Here is a 17,189-nt window from a genome sequence, read left to right on the forward strand (position 1 = left end):
CACACGCACGGGAATGCACTAAATGGGGGTCAAGGGTTAAGGGGCACTGGCGTCACACGGACTCGGTGCACGAGATGGAGATGTGGATTGGGAAGGAGGGCGGAGATGGAGGGTTTCAAAGGGGCTGCGCGATGCGTGTTCGGGGTTCGCTTTGAGGAACGAGTGTGGCTGTGGTTTGAAGAATAAAGAAGTGCTTAACCATTCTCTGACTCCTCTTCATCTGGTGGCAGCGGTGGGATGTCTCGCCTCAGCCGACGCAAGATCCCAAAGGGGGAGACTCAGCCAGAAGACGCCCTAGGTGCCCGGGACGAGAATTGCTCTGAAACGGAACCGCTGAGTCGGGATTTATCCCCCGGCTCAACGGCGGGATCCGAGGCAGTTGCTCGCCCTGTGTAGGCACCTTCCTCCACCAACCCGGCAGTGCAGACCCAGCGCCGCCACCGCCGCCTGCCGCAGATCATCCTCTAGGGATCGGAGGATGGATCAGCTGCTGGAGGCAGTAACCGCGCTGCTTCACCGGCTGAGTCTTGATGTCGCATCGCCTCCCCAGCGAGGGGACGGGAGCCACGGTCAGCCTTCCAGACCCGGCACTCCGCAGCAGCTATCAGGGGATGGAGCAGCACCAGCGACGCCGCCAACTGTGCGTCCCGCGCGGGACCCGGGAGAAAACACTGGCCTGTCCTCCCGATATCTGCCAACAGCAGCGGCAACCGGGGGACATGAACGACTGGAGCGCAGCGGAGAGCAGCTGGCCGTGCAAGTGGCAATGGCACAAGGCGGGAGCGAGATTCAGCCTAAAACTCGGCCCAAAACTCGGCCGAGGCAGCCCGCAGAGGGAGGACCAGGATTGAGCCACCAGCTGGGCACGATACAGAAGTTCGCATCCAGATCGGGAGAATGGCGCGCTTTCGTCCGCCGGTTCGAGACGGCCGCCTGGGCACTGAAGTGGACGGAGGAACAAGCCATGACAATACTGCCCACTGTGTTGGACGACCCCGCACTGGCAGTATTCGACCGGATTCCGCCTGTAAAAAGAGGATCCTTGCAGGGCGTCTACATGAGATGGCGGAGGTGTTCGACCCTCCATCCGGGGCACGCCAGAAGATTAAAAACCGCCAGCGGGAAGCGACCAAATCGCTCCTGGTCCTCCGTACAGAATTGTTGACGCTGGCAGAAGCCACGTAATTCCGTTCTGATGGAGGAGGCTTCGTAGCTGCTCTACCATCAGCGAGCCCCGGGCAGCCTCGTCCATCCTTGGGAATGCCACAACTGCAAGCGCTAACAAGGCACTTCTATAAGCCATCGGTGGCTCGGTCTCTCCCGTTCTCTGAGCCGAACATCACTGCCTTGCGCTGGACAGAGGGCATAAATCTCGGCCATCCCTTCACAAGCTTGTTGTAGTGTAGCGCGTTGATTTTCTGGGATCGTAAAGAAGGCCGTTAGCGCTCTGTCATCCAACACCGTAGGCAGCGCTCGTAGCGCTTCTTTGTCACTCCATTGGCTGACTGATGGCTGCTTCAAATGTTTTGATGAATGCCGTCCTCCTTCAAGGTGGTCGAGGTCTGCAGCGCAGTTTCCAGTTACGGTATAGCCGATTGATCGGTTCCCACATGCTGCTCAATGAGGGGAAGCGGCGGCTGCTGCCCTTAGGTGTTTTCTCATCTCCGCATGGTCAATGGCAGCGGTGGCTCCAGCTCCAGCCGCGCAGCACCTGCTTCCCCTCTCTCTTCACCATCATCACCACCAGTCGGTCCACCACTGAGGTAAGGTGGTCCAGTCTGTCCGACAGCTGCCACCAATTTTATTTGTCCGGCCATGCTGGTTCTTGGGTCTTTGGTGGGGCCTCCACCTCCGTCAGGAACTTGGCTGCCAACGAGGTCCGGCTCTCTCTCTCGCCATTTTCCGGGTCTCGAAAACCTGGGGCACTTGGGGTTGGCGGCTCATCTTCATTAAGTGCTCCTCAGTGGGTCTTCCTCCTTAGACTCATTGACGGAATCCCACCGCTGCCACCAGTGTAAAGAAGCACCTTCGCAGGTTCCATTTTCTATACGATTTATTTTACAGTAACGTATTTACAAGGTGAGTGTATGACTAACACGCTCACAAGGCTATGACTATTTGTGGTTCCCACTAGATTAATCTCGAACAGTCCTCCCCCTTATATACCCACTCAGCCACGACCTGGTTACTTCCAACACTTTCCCCCGGTAGATTCTTCCCGCAGACTCTACCGTCTTCTACTTCCCTTTTCGAACCTTCTCTCATACAGTACCCATCCACCTGTTTCGACCCATCTCCAATGATCCCCACTATAACCCTTGCCATGTACAGTACCCTACATATGTAATCTAAGAATTGAACTGTGAAAGATCATTCAGGGGAGAGATCTGAGATATAAAGTTGGATCTTGATGGTGCTGCAAGAGTGAGTACAGAGGGTGGTCTTAAGAGCTTGGTATAAAGATACCTCATTGCTGGTAGGCTGTGAGTGGAATTCCCAGCACACACCTCTCCATGATTCTTTGCACACTTTTCCGCTTATGTCCCATACGGCCATGTTTATGATCCGTGTGTCACAGTCAGTAATATTCACCGATTGGATCGTTAAGCTATTCATGAATTGTGTATGACAACAAAACTATCCGACCGAGGAGCAGGTCAAATATTTGCAATTTTTTTTCCTATGGGACTCGTTTTGCCGGGATCAAAATTATTAAAAAACGAGTAGGCTTTACCAGAGACTGATGAGACAAAATCATAAATGAGGCTGTCTCTGGTGTAGGCCAATCAGTTTCAAAGACAATACATACATTACACTGTGTAACACATTTTTTCCTGGGTAGTAAGTGTTATTTCCTAATTACTTATGCCTCAAAAGTACAGAAATGGCTATTATTCCCCACAAACTTTGCTTTTGTGACCAGGACAATTATATTTTGAAATGTACCTATTTCACAGAACATTCCGGATAGATTCACTGCTGAGTAAACTTGGAGTAACTTCTAGAACATTCTAGAACTTTCCAGTAATATAAATAGTAGTATGAATACAGGGGCCTTAAGCCCACCAGTTCAGTTTAGTTCCAGCTGCCTAAGTGGATACATATCTGCATTTTTATGAGATGGCATCAAGAGGCTGCAAGCATCCGGCAGACGCATTTTGATGTCTGCGGCCAATTTATCAAGACAAGAGCGAAAAAGTACTCCGTGGAAGCATCTGCTAAGATGTGTGAGGCCTACAAAGTATATTTCGACATGCCTGTTGGGGATCAAGACAAACCCTGGGCTCCTCATTTCACCTGCGAGCAATGCAAAAAACTCTGGAAGGTAAGATGGACAATTGTTGCTCGGAATTTTATGCTATAAAATTTGTTATAATTTGTAAAATTGTAAAAGTTTGTAATTTTAAAATGTTTTACAATTGTCAATGTTATTGAAAAATTATCTATCATATATGAAAAATGTTGCGAGAATCTCTTACACATTAGTCATGGGTGAAATAAATGTATTTTTGTAGGATGGTACAGAGGGGAAAAGAGAGGCATGAAGTTCGCTAACCCAATAATTTGGCGGGAACCCACTGACCACTCAAGCAACTGCAACTTCATTGGAACCTTCTTTGCCAGTAGCAAAATATGATAATTGTATTTTTACCCTTTTATCTGGCAACAAACTGACACCTTATTTTTTACAAGGAGTCATGTTTACATTGACCACAATACCTGTGGCCGAAATGCAAACAAAACATAACCCCGATAATGTATGCACTGTCCTTGAAATTGATTGGTCCACACCCCGAGACAGCTTTTTTCTAGCCTCGTCTCACATGGTGTTGGACCAAATGACGCCAAAAGGCGCATAACTCATGGTGTAAATGCTTACCCCGAGCTCTCATACTCTGATGGTGCATTGTCTTTGAGTTGTGCGCCTTTTGGCGTCATCTGGTCCAACACCTTGTGGGACGAGGCTCAAAGGAAAGCTGTCTCGGGTGTGGACCAATCAATTTCAAGGACAGTGCCAATACATTATCAGAGTTATGTTTTTTGTTTGCATTCCGACCGCAGGTATTGTGGTCAATGAAAACATGACTCCTTGCAAAAAGGTGTCAATTTGTTGCCAGATAAAAGGGTAAAAAAACAATTATCAACTGCTAATTCTGCATGGTGGACCCTTCCAAAAGTTGGACTGGCAATGATGCACCTGCTATCACGTATCTGGACCTTCCTTCATCCATCGCCCTGGTGCCACACTGCCATGAGCTCCCCATACCCACTCCTCCACAGAGAGAGCGGCCGTCTTTAGAATAGAGCAGCAAGTCAGAGAGCGAGGAAGACGTTGTAGATCAAGATGACAATTTCAGTGGTAGAGCTGAGGATAGAAACTCATACTACCCCAACCAAAAATACCTCAACGACTTGATCAGAGATCTTGGTCTCACCAAGTCCAATGCCGAGCTTTTGACATCTCGGCTCAAGCAGTGGAACTTGTTGGATGAAAGTGTGCAAGTCGCAGATCAGAGGAAGCGTCACCAACATTTTTGCAGCTTCTTCACCCGTCAAGATGGGCTCTGCTTCTGCTACAATGTGACCAGTCTGTTCGAGGCAATCGGAATCGCCTGTAACCAGAATGAGTGGCGCCTCTTCATTGACAGCTCATCCAGGAGCCTCAAAGCCGTGCTGCTCCATAATGGTAACAAGTACCCGTCTCTTCCCCTGGCTCACTCGGTGCACCTCAAAGAGGATTACAACAGCATCAAGACCTTGCTGGACGCCTTGAAGTATGACAAGTACTGCTGGGAGGTCATCGGAGACTTCAAAATGGTGGCATTCCTGATGGGTCTCCAAAGCGGTTTTTACCAATTTTCCCTGCTATCTTTGCCTTTGGGACAGCAGGGACACCAAGGCGCACTACCACAGGCGGGACTGGCAACAGCGGACCAAGTTCTCTGTGGGGGGGGGGGGGGGGAACAACGTCAAGTGAGAGCCACTGGTGGACCCCCGGAAAGTGCTTATTCCACAACTGCACATCAAATTGGGTCTTATGAAACAATTTGTCAGAGCTGTAGATAAGGAGTCGGCAGCCTTCAAGTTCCTTCAAGACTTCTTCCCTAAGCTGCCTGAGGCAAAGGTCAAAGCTGGTGTCTTCGTCGGACCACAGATAAAGAAGATCCTGGAGTGCAATGAATTCCCCAAGAAGCTCGCTCGTAAGGAGAAAGTGGCTTGGGACAGCTTTGTCGCAGTGGTTCGTGGCTTCCTGGGCAATCACAAGGTCGAAAACTACCTGGAGTTGGTTGAGACTCTGGTGAAGAACTACGGCACAATGGGCTGTATGATGTCTCTCAAAGTCCATATCCTTGATGCTCATCTTGATAAATGCAAGGAGAACATGGGAGCGTACTCGGAGGAGCAGGGCGAGCACTTCCACCAGGATATACTGAGACTTTGAACGCCGCTACCAAGGACTGTATAACGATAATATGATGGGAGACTACATTTGGAGGTTGATTCGTGAAAGTGATTTACAATATAATCGTAAATCTCGAAAAACGACTCACTTATAAATCTTTTGTAGTCATTTTTGTATTACTTTAGTATAAATACATGTTAATTTTGATTCATATATTTTTTTCACTTTATGTGAACGAAAAGACACAAATTCGCCCGTTTTCTCATTGAAAATATGTAAATTTCAAAATATCACTGTCCTGGTAACAAAAAATTAAAGTTTGTGGGGAATAATAGCAGTTTTCTATACTTTTTAGGCATAAACAATTACGAACTAACACTTATTACCCAGGAACAAAAATTGTATTACATAGTGTTATCAAAGTTTGTTTGCATGATTTACCCCAAGCATGTGTGGTTAATTCAGACTCGATGCCTTGAAACATTTGGTGTTTGAACATCTTAACATCTATATATTGCCAGAGAGGCGAAAACGGATTCCTTTTTTTGATTTAAAGCTTTCGTGACTGCAGTAATTCATATTCTTAGCTCTTTCGGTAAAGTCACGTTGAAGGGAAACAATAAAATAATACAATATATATAAAAAACAATAAAACGTGACTTTACTGAAAGAGCTAAGAATATGATTCCTTTTTCTTAATTTGTTTGTTGTCAGGAGCTCTAGAGAGCCCTTCTTGCCAATTGTTTGGCCATTCCTCCGCGCCATAGCCAGATGTTCTGGAAGAGGAAGCAGAAATCCGCAACTTACCCCACGACACGCGACCCGCCGATCGACTTAACTGCACCCTTGTTTCAACCTGCACGCCAGTGTGCCAACAACTACACCACCGCCGCATGCATGCACAGTATGTATGTTGAATTTATTTAGCACCGTACGTAGCCAACCGTGCTAATCGGAGCAGCTTCCGCATGGGTAAATAGGGACATTGTTTTTTTTACGCTGGCTTGATGGATGAATTGATGCACGGACACCTTGTGTACCAGTACCCCTAAAGGCACACGGAGATCTTTTTCAGACTTCTGTCTGTGGTCCCGGTCAGGACAGCAGGCACCAGAAGACAAACTTACCTGCTTAAAACTCGGCCCTGGGCTCATTACCCAGACGGAGTTGACAGGGCCATTGATGAGTGTGTGTGTGTGAACAGCCTCGCATACGACGCACACACACGCATGGGCACACGGCGATAAGCGCCGGGACAAGTCCCAACGTTCACGTGGACTGCCGCCAAGAGACGCGGTGCTTTGTGAGCCAATAGCGCCTGGAGCCAAGCGGGACAGTGATATTCTTTGGTGACGACGTGTGGCACTGTGAGGGAGTGGTGGCGCAGCCAACATGGCTAACATCGGTGGCAAGTGACGTCTAACCTGATCCTTGTTCCAGTTTGTCGGCGAACAATACGAGGAGGTGGAAGAGGAGGCCCAGTGTTTCAAGGGAGGCAGGTGGCGGGAAGCAGAACACGTTCCTGTGGAGGGAGCTGGTAGGAACGTTGGGTTGCTCGGTCAATGGCCAGGGTCAACGGCGGCACGTGGTGTATTTCGCAAATATGCCCAACTGTGAGGGCGGGCACAAGCCGGCGTGAGTAGGTTAAACGTTGAGTTTTATAAGGGCACCACGGGGTGACCAGCCCCTCCCCACCCAGCCCCAGCCTCCCCACCCAGCCCCTCCCCACCCTCCCCACCCAGCCCCTCCCCACCCTCCCCTCCCCACCCAGCTCCTCCCTCCCCACCCAGCCTCTCCCCTCTCCACCCTGCCCCACCCCTCCCATTTTAGGATGCACGACGGACGGACGGACACAATAATCCCCTGTGGGCTGGTGTAACCAGGAGGTTTTTACCAGTAAAAGTCTCTTCTCCAACGGGCGCCACGGTGGCGAGATGTTAATGTTATCGCTTGGCATACAGGAGGTCGTGGGTTCGATCACGATCCTAATGCCTGATGTATGCTTAGGGTTTGCGTGTCTATCTCTCCGTTGTCACGTGGATTTTTCTTCTGGTCCTCCGTGTTTTCCGTCCACATTGGCTCCTATACATTTCCACGTGATAAGCCACTTCGTTTGGCTGACATTTGTGGCCAGGTCGCTTCTGAAAAAGAGCTGCATCGCTCGGTGGGCCTTACGTGGTAAAATACAAATCACGCTCCTGGGATCCCCATCTCCCGCCATCGCAGCCTTCACCAACCTGCACTAACCAGTGTGGTGAAGTATGGTCAAATAACCCCCACGCGACCGAAGCCTTCGTCCGTCCAGCAGCGGATTGACGAAGCGGCGGTCGCCCGAGCCCCCCACGACCACCTGTGCCCCTCACCGAGTGGCGCGCTGCTCGAGTCCCCGCGGACGCCAGATCTTGAACCCCAGCGAGGCGAATTTGCCGGCCGATTTATTTTAAATCACTCGATAGAGATTACACACGGCAGCAATCATCGCCCCCCCCCCCCCCTAATGATGGGCTAACGCTCGTCCGCAGACCAGATGTGCCACGTCACTTTGTGCCCACAAGGAGACAGCTGCCACTGGGGGTGCCCTCGTAGGTGTGTCGAGATGAAATGTGCGTCGCTCTTGAGGTTACCGTGATCGTTGGTCCCACCGCGTTTGACGTGTTGAGGGACCAGCCATCACAAACGGGGGATTGATATTGAGATGTTATCTCCGTCGCCTGATATGCAGGAGGTCGTGGGTTCGGTCCTGACCCTGACGCCTGTATTTTTGGAATTTGCATTTAGCATTCAGAACCAACGTGCCTTTAGAGTATTTGGCTGCTGCTATACATTTCCATGCGCTAAGCAGCTTTGTTGAGCTATCATTTGTGGCCACGTCGCTTCTGAAAAAGACCTATATAGCTCAGTGGGCCTTACCTTGTTCTTAGCTCTTTCGGTAAAGTCACGTTGAAGGGAAACAATAAAATAATAAAATATATTTTATTATTAATCTTAGTTTTTTCGGTAAAGTCACGTTGAAGAGAAACAACAAAATAATAAAATATATATAACATTGTAATGTAATACGTTACATTGCAATGGTATACGTCGTGATAATTTTTAATTGTTTTATATATATTTTATTATTTTGTTGTTTCTCTTCAACGTGACTTTACCGAAAAAACTAAGAATATGAATTACTGCAGTCACGAAAGCTTTAAATCAAAATTTAAAAATATATTTTATTGTTTCCCTTCAACGTGACTTATAATAATAAAATATTTTATTATTTTATTGTTTCCCTTCAACGTGACTTTATCGAAAGAGCTAAGAATATGAATTACTGCAGTCACGAAAGCTTTAAATCAAAATGAAACATAGTGTAGTTCAGTGACGTGCGGTGAGGTCAATGGCTGGGGAGGCACTGGCTAGTGTCAGAGCCAGATTCACACACTGAGGGAGGCGTGGCCTCACGGAGGGGGCGTGGTCTCACTGAGGGGGGCGTGTTAGACACGTCTCCCTTAGTGAGGCAGATGTGATAGATGCCTCCCCTGGTGCTTTTTCATTGCAGTTTCATGACGAGACCAGCGAGCCTAAATATATTTATACACATACGTGAAATAAGTTACCTGGAGTATGGAAGGCGAGGACATGAAATGAAGGGGTCTACAAACATTACATTGGTGACATACCGAGATAGTTACAAGCACACGCTTATTGCCCACGCTCCATCCAGTGTCTGAGGGGTTGCGCAATCAGAGGGGAGGCAGAGCTCGCCGCTGCCTCACCTCTCGTCTCTTCCTGCATTTGCAGCGGAGCTCCGCAAATTTGGCGATTTTAGCTATGAAAATTATTGGAATCGTACAGAAATTACATTTATAACACAGATCAGTGGGAAAAATATTAATATTTATTTTATTATTCTTTTTTTTTTACTTTTCGTAACAGATATTTTTATTGGAGTGTGACAGATGAGGTTCTGCCTCCCCTGACCGCACGTCCCTGGTGTAGTTTATCCATTTCAAGTGGCCACACACACACACAAACGGTGTTGTTATTGCCGATTGTGTTGAGTTTCTAAGTCGTGAGCGTGCGCCACTGGCAACGCGGTAGTTGCCAGTGGTGGCTGCCGCCTAGTGGTGACGCCGCGTGACGACACAGGGCGACAGTTGGGCAGGGGGCTCAGAGCTGAGCACGAGCGGCGAGAGGCGTCGTGCAGGGTGCCTCGTGGACAAACGGCGTCTCGATTGTACGCTGCGCTTCTTTCGCGCCGTACGTAGCCAACCGTGCTCATCGGAGGTGCGCGTGAAAGGGACAAAAAAAAACGTGACGCAAAAAATCAGTTCTAAAGAAGGGAATTTGCAATCAAAGATGATTTGAAACCGCATGGCTACAGTGGCTTCCTAATTTCGGAAGGAAGAGCGTTCCAGACGGCCGCAGAAGTGCATCTAAAAGCGCGCGATGGAGTGACCGACTTTGTTCGATAATCAGCCAAAGGGGCCGTCCATAAATGACGTCACGCGAAATTGGACGATTTTTGACCCCACATAAAATGACGTCACAAAGCTCTGCCCCCCCCCCAAAAAAAATATAAAACATGCTTCAAATTGCTTTAAACTATTGTCATTGTAGTGCGTATTTATTTTTAAAAAAGTCTATTTAATTAAGTAGAACGTGTTGTCTATATTTATTTAAAGTTGCGCATTTTGATGTTACGTCACATTTCTCAAACACCCCCCCCCCCCTCCCTCGTTACACATCGTCACAAATGTCTGACCCCCCCCCCCCCCCCTACAGGTGCGTGACGTCATTTATGGACGGCCCCAAAGCCGCCGCTTGCGAGGATGACCGCATCAGGCACGCATGTCACTGGAGGCTACTGTGTTGAAATTAGATCGGCCCCGAATCGCCAATCGAGGGAAGTGACCTCTTCGGGGCTGATCTCTGGCAGGTGGCGATGTCACGGCCGGGTACTTGAAAGCGCAGAGTCGGCTGATGCAGCAGAGCGCACCACCTGATGGAGCTCGCAGCGGTTTGAGAGAAATGTTGTCGCTGGACGTTTCGAAGCCATCAGCGAGAAGCAGGGGGAGGAGGGTGGGGAAGGGTTTGGGGGAGCTTTATCGGCCAGGAACTGATCGATACGTTAGCACGTGTGTAAATAATAATAATAATATTACGTGTCAGCGTGACAATGTAGTTGTGTGGTGGAGGATATATGACAAGAATTTGGCATACAACCCCCACGTGTCTAACCCGCACCAGATATGCAATATATTACATTTCAATGTAATGTATACCATTGCCATGTAACGTATTACATTACAATGTAATGTATAGCAATGTACTGGCATGCGTTCTTGGTAATAGGAACTATTGGCAGGAACGTGAACATCTGTAGAAAATAACCAATACAGAGTACACTAATACTACAGGTTGGATATGCGTCGTGCTGTATAATGCATCTGTAGATACATACCACATTGCTATGCGTGTATATATGTGAAATAAAGGTCATATAGATTTGAAGCTTTCGTGACTGCAGGAATCCATACCCTCTGGTTCTTTCGGTAAAGTCACGTAGGTAGGAAAAAAATAATAAACGAAAACATGACGTTTCGATCGCAACACAAATGCACGTGCTGCGACCGAAACGTCGTGTTTTCGTTTATTACTTTTTATATCTACGTGACTTTACCGAAAGAACCAGAGAGTATTAAGGTCATATACTCTTTAAAGACAACACTTGTTGTTGATATGTCTAGAAGTTTTGATTTAAAGCTTTCGTGACTGCAGGGATTCATATTCTTGGTTCTTTCAAATTTTCTTGTTGTGGTTTTCACGCCTGATGATGATTGCTTGTGTTGCAGTCGAAACGTCGTGAGAATTTTATTGTTTTATATTTTTATTATTTTATTGTTTCCCTTCTACGTGACTTTACCGAAAGAACCAAGAATATCTGTAAGTGTTGATGTTTTGTGTGAGATAGATTGCTTTGGTTGGATGCAGCGAAGTTTATTGTTGTACGGTACTAGACTCACCCACGTCTATGCTCCCCTCCACCTACCCACAGCGACTAGCGTGGTGAAGTATGGTCAAATAATCTCCCACGACCCGCGCGCTGTGGGGAAACCCTCATCCAGCAGTATGAGTGACAAAAACGGGCCTGGAAAATAAACAAGAAAAGAAACCACGTCTGCAAGGATTCATCTTCTTTGGTTCTTTCGGTAAAGTCACGTAGAATGAGAATAAAATAATAAAATAAAACAATAATAATAAAATTAAAGCTCCAATGAGCTCTGTCGTCCCGACAGTTTTTTGTTCCTTCACCTGAAGAAGGCCGCTTGTGTTGTGGCCGAAACGTCGTGAGAATTTTATTGTTTTATTATTTTATTCTCATTCTACGTGACTTTACCGAAAGAATCAAAGAAGATAAACCACGTCGTTTAAAACGGGCGGCCCTGTGGAGCCGTACCGAGAGAGGTTGCCAAGCGAAACGAGATGATTTTAAAGCCATAAACTACGTTTTTATTTTACCAGGTAAGGCCCACTGAGCTTTATAGCTCTTTTTCAGAAGCGACCTGGCCACAAATGATTGCCCTATAAATATAAGGCAGCCAATGCGGAGAGAAAACACGGAGGGCACCCAAATAAAAATCCACGCGACCACGTGGGGAGAAATGCAAACTCCAAATATACAGCAGGCGTCAGGGTCGGAATAGAATCAGAAACCTCCTGTATACGAGGAATCGAATCACAAACCTCCTGTATACGAGGCGAGTTAGCTAATATCTCTCCACCGCAACACCATTTTTTTAGTGAGCATTGCCTATTTATCGATCTGGAAGGCAATCAGGATTGAGGCTGGATGAGCTTTTATTTGTATATTTTTAAAGTTATTTGTTGTATTGTTTGTTGTTGTAACGTTCTGATCCGTCCCTACAGAATTCCTGAAGTGTAAATAAAGACTCGGATTCTGAGCCTGGATGGAGCTGCTGCCTGAAAGTGTGGCCACAACGCGCTGTGACAGGTATTACAGGCTGGAGGCTCCCCACTCCCGGCACAGGGGGTCCCAAGCGCAGGGATGGCGGGGGGGGGTAGCGGAAACGGGCAGGGGGTTTGAAACGCCGGACCAAGTCACAAAAGCATCACTTAGGGGTCCTCCGGGACAGCATTCCTGAAACCACTGATACTCTCCCAGCCAAATTGGGACAATATGTTACATTGAGGACAATTTGGTTGATTTAGAGGGGCTTAAAATGTTGTGCGGGGGGTGGGGGGAGGCGTTTGGGGCAGGGGCGGGGAGGTCCCTTGTCCCGGTGGTTGATTGGTGATTGGGGGGGGGGGGGTGTTCTGGTCTCTGCTGTTTTCCGGCGAGCGATTAAAACATTCCGTGACGTCCCGAGCCTGAGATTTGAGTAACTACCGCCGGGCGCCGTCGCCCCAGCTGGAGAGATGGCCATTATGAAATGCCAGGGTTTTGTGGGAACGCGAGATTATGTCTCTGCCCCCACTCCCACCACGTGCCCCCCCCCCATCTCTGCCCCCTCGGCGCTTCTACTCCAACCCCCCCCCCACCCCGCCTTCTCACCCTCCACATCGCCCATCCCCTTCTCCCAACCGGTTTAATGGAGTGAGGAGCTCCACGCGGTCACGTGTAACGCTGTGGCTCTGTAAACAATATTCCACCAGATAATCAGTGTATCCCGAATTAATGTCACCCTTAGCACCAAGCTTTATGGTTAACCCCGACCCCAGGCCAGTACCAGGCCCATGCCGCGCTTTATCTCCCCGGTGCTGATGTGCTAGTGATCTCAGTTAGGACCGAGGACCAGTTCTAATTATTGACGTTTGCCGTCTTCGTCGGGCAGTGATTTCATGCCCAATTCAACATCGAGACGGTCTTCATTTCCTATTGACAGCCCACAACCAGTTCTGGACCCGTTTCTATGACGGGGGAGAGTCAGTCCATCGGACAGCCACTCTTGACCTCCCCATGACAAGGTAACTATTTTATCGACGCCCGAGGATGAACGTACCAGTCAATTCACAACTCGCAACTTAACGATTTTGTAGCCGCTCACTCATTACCAGTTCAAGAAATGCGTTGTGCGCTAACCACTGCACCACCGCTCCCCCTAACACGACGCGCATCACGCACCCCCATCTACCCCCCCCCCACACCTCCCACCCGCCCCTCACTCCTGGCCGCCTCTCTCGCCCGCAGCGGATGCGACTCTCGGCTCCGTAAATAAAGGCTCGTCGCGGGATGCCGCGCGCCGCTTCCTAAACGCTAACAGGAGCCCGAGCTGGCTGGCGGCCTGTCGGGACCCGGAGGGTGGTGGTGGTGGTGGGGAAGGGGGAGCGGGGGGGGTGTGGAGCAGCCCCCCCCCCATCCTCCGCCCAGCCCACCCATCCCAGGCACCAAGGCGCTACGTCCAGACGCACGCCGCACACGTGGGTGCGTTTAAAGCCGCGCGCATCACATGGGCCGCCCATCGTGCCGCGTGGTCACCTCTGCCGTTAAATGGATTATTTTCTCGCTGTCCAGAAGTAGGACCGTTGCCCGAAACGTCGCCTATCGCCCTATCACAATGGTGGGCGGCTGGTGGTCCCCGACAGAACGTTGTGACGGAAGATGTTTTCACAGATCACGGTTAGAACTCTGGAGTGGTGGTGAGGGATGGGGGGAGGGAGGATGGGGGGGGGGGGTAGACGGTAGGGCTGAACGATTGATCGATTTCAAATCTAAATCGCAATTTGAAACAATGCGATTAGCAAATCGGAAAGGCTGTGATTTGATAAGTCATATTACTTTTGTTTTTGGAATTGTTTTATTGTTTAATTATTATAATAACTTTATTTATTTAACTTAACAATTGTTCTATGTTTGACTGTTTTGTTTCAATTGAAACATCTGAATAAATACACGTCGGAAGCAATTAATGTATTTTAAGTTCTCATCCTTGCATTCGAATATGTAGAGCGGTTCGCATGTTGATGGCATCACGTGGGAATGCTCCGTCACATGTTTTAAATCTATTACACAGTGAATATTGAACTGAAGCTTGACTTAACACATTCGCGAAATAAAACCGCAATATCTGTCAGAAAAATCGCAGTTAGATATTCCCCCCCCAAATCGTTCATCCATCGTCGTCGGGTCCACGTGGCCCGGGCGTGCGAGCCGCGCCGTAGTTTCCCCCGCGCCAACAGCAGGGGGCGCTCGCCTCCTCCCTCCGTGTTTTTAAGATGACTGGTAGGTGTGGGACGGGGGGAAGGCACTAGGAGTGGTGGCACTGTGGTTAGCGCACTCTGCTACCAGTGCCGGAGAGCAGAGTTCGATTCCCGGCCAAGGATAACAACATCAGTGCCGAGTGATGTCTGAACAGGTTCTTGGGCTTCCGCCCTTCACCGCGCTGACAAGCATGGGCATGCAACCCCCCATGACTGACATGATGTGGGAAGGCTCTTATCCAGCAGCGGATTTACAAAGGGCAGTATTCATATTCACGTACACAAATGACATGTAAACCGGGAACCCTTTTTGAGAGAATAGATTTACCAGTTCTGATAGTCCGAAACCGATTGAATAAGTTTCCCCATTGTTGAAACTGTTGGGCCGAACCAGGGCTATCTGGGTCGAAAGTCTAAGGTGCAGTTCCCCCGAATCAACGGGGCTCTGTTTGAAAATCATCAGGCATTGTGCAGCATGTAAGGACTTGTCTTTTGAAGGCGAGCTACATCATTGAAACTGGGCAGACAGGGCTCGTGTCGCGGGATAAAATGTGGGTGACCCGCATCTCTGAAAAGACATCTGGCCAGCCGGGGAAAAGTAGGCCAAATACCCGCTGGAGTGGAGCTTCTTCCGCGATCAGTGGCATCAACAAACAATTCCAGGGCTGCGCCGTTTTGCTCGCCGTCCATGGGTGAACATGCCGCATTTGGAGCGTCAAATCGGAGCCCAGGTGTCGGTTTTGCACAAAAGCAAACGTCTCAGTCATGAGCCCTGACTGAGGTCTAAAGCTCATCACAGCCACCGGGCCGATTGCCACCGTGGCGTCCCAGGTGCTATAGGCTGCGCGCGCGTTGGCTCCAGGCTGAGAGGTACTGTCTGTGCGCCAGGCGGCGCTATCGGCTACCGCGTTCTTTGGCCAAGCAACCGCGTTCAGGTCGCCAATGCACACAGTGCTTAAGCCCGACGTAATCCGCATGTCCACAGACAGCTAATTTAAGAAGTTTTCTTTACACATCCCATTGACCACACACACAGCCTTCTTTCTGAGAGTGCATCATCTCAGCAGCATTGGTTCAACACAGGCAACAGTCCGGGCCGGTTCCATCAGAGCACGGTGTAAATACGAACATGCAATCGAGATCAGAATGTTTATTTAAGCTGGAGGAATCCGAACTTGAAACGACGCATTAGGGACGGAGGGAGGTTGAACACGCAACGGATGATCGTGATGAGATCGAGTCGATGGGCACAGAGATTTGTCTTTTTTCATAATAAAGGATTTTTTGGGGGGGTTAGATCACGTAAATATGAATGTGTCGTTAAACCTTCCACCACACGAAGCAGATAATTCGTAAGATTTGTCACGTAAACAAAACGTGCCAATTCGATACTACTTCAGCACACCGGTGTGTTAGAGAGTAAACCCACAACATTCACAATTTTGTTTGTTATTTCAGCAATAGCGATAAGTATACTGGATGTGGTGTGCGGGGTTCGGAAACATGTTCTGGGACGCCGACCTGACTGAAAGTATGATCAGAAACGTGGGGGCATAGCTAAAAGCCAGGTCACCTGCAGTTACTGTTATGGAACAATCCGTGGTTAGTGATGGCGATGGGTATGGAGAGGAACCAGTGTGTGTGTTGCGGCGATGTGTGTGTGTGTGATGTGTGTGATGTGTGTGTGATATGTGTGTGTGTGTGATGTGTGTGTGTGATGTGTGTGTGTGTGATGGGTGTGTGTGATGTGTGTGTGTGATGTGTGTGATGTGTGTGTGTGATGTGTGTGTGTGTGATATGTGTGTGTGTGTGATGTGTGTGTGATGTGTGTGTGTGATGTGTGTGTGATGTGTGTGTGTGATGTGTGTGTGATGTGTGTGTGTGATGTGTGTGTGTGTGATGTGTGTGTGTGTGTGATGTGTGTGTGTGATGTGTGTGTGTGATGTGTGTGTGATGTGTGTGTGTGATGTGTGTGTGATGTGTGTGTGTGTGATGTGTGTGTGATGTGTGTGATATGTGTGATGTGTGTGTGTGTGATGTGTGTGTGTGTGATGTGTGTGTGATGTGTGTGTGTGTGATGTGTGTGTGTGATGTGTGTGTGTGTGATGTGTGATGTGTGTGATATGTGTGATGTGTGTGATGTGTGTGTGTGATGTGTGTGTGTGATGTGTGTGTGATGTGTGATGTGTGTGTGATGTGTGTGTGTGTGATGTGTGTGTGTGATGTGTGTGTGTGAGATGTGTGTGTGTGTGTGATGTGTGTTGTGGCGATATGTGTGTGTGATGTGTGTGTGATGTGTGTGTGTGATGTGTGTGTGATGTGTGTGTGTGATGTGTGTGTGTGATGTGTGTGTGATGTGTGTGTGTGCTGCGGCGATATGTGTGTGTGTGTGATGGGAGGGCGTGGCGTTGTGTGGGGAGCGGTAGCGCACTTCGCTACGAACCCGGGTGCGATTCCCGCTCACGGTAAACACCAGTGACAATTATCTGAACCGGTCTTGGACCTCCCCTAGGTCGACTCAGCCTGAAATGAGTATCTGGTGCGTAATATAATAAAACATCGCCGCTAGGGAGACGTG

Source organism: Petromyzon marinus, chromosome 51 (assembly GCF_048934315.1).
Source record: "Petromyzon marinus isolate PM22_M1 ecotype Great Lakes invasive population chromosome 51, UKy_Petmar_22M1.pri1.0, whole genome shotgun sequence".
Taxonomy (NCBI): Eukaryota; Metazoa; Chordata; class Hyperoartia; order Petromyzontiformes; family Petromyzontidae; genus Petromyzon; species Petromyzon marinus.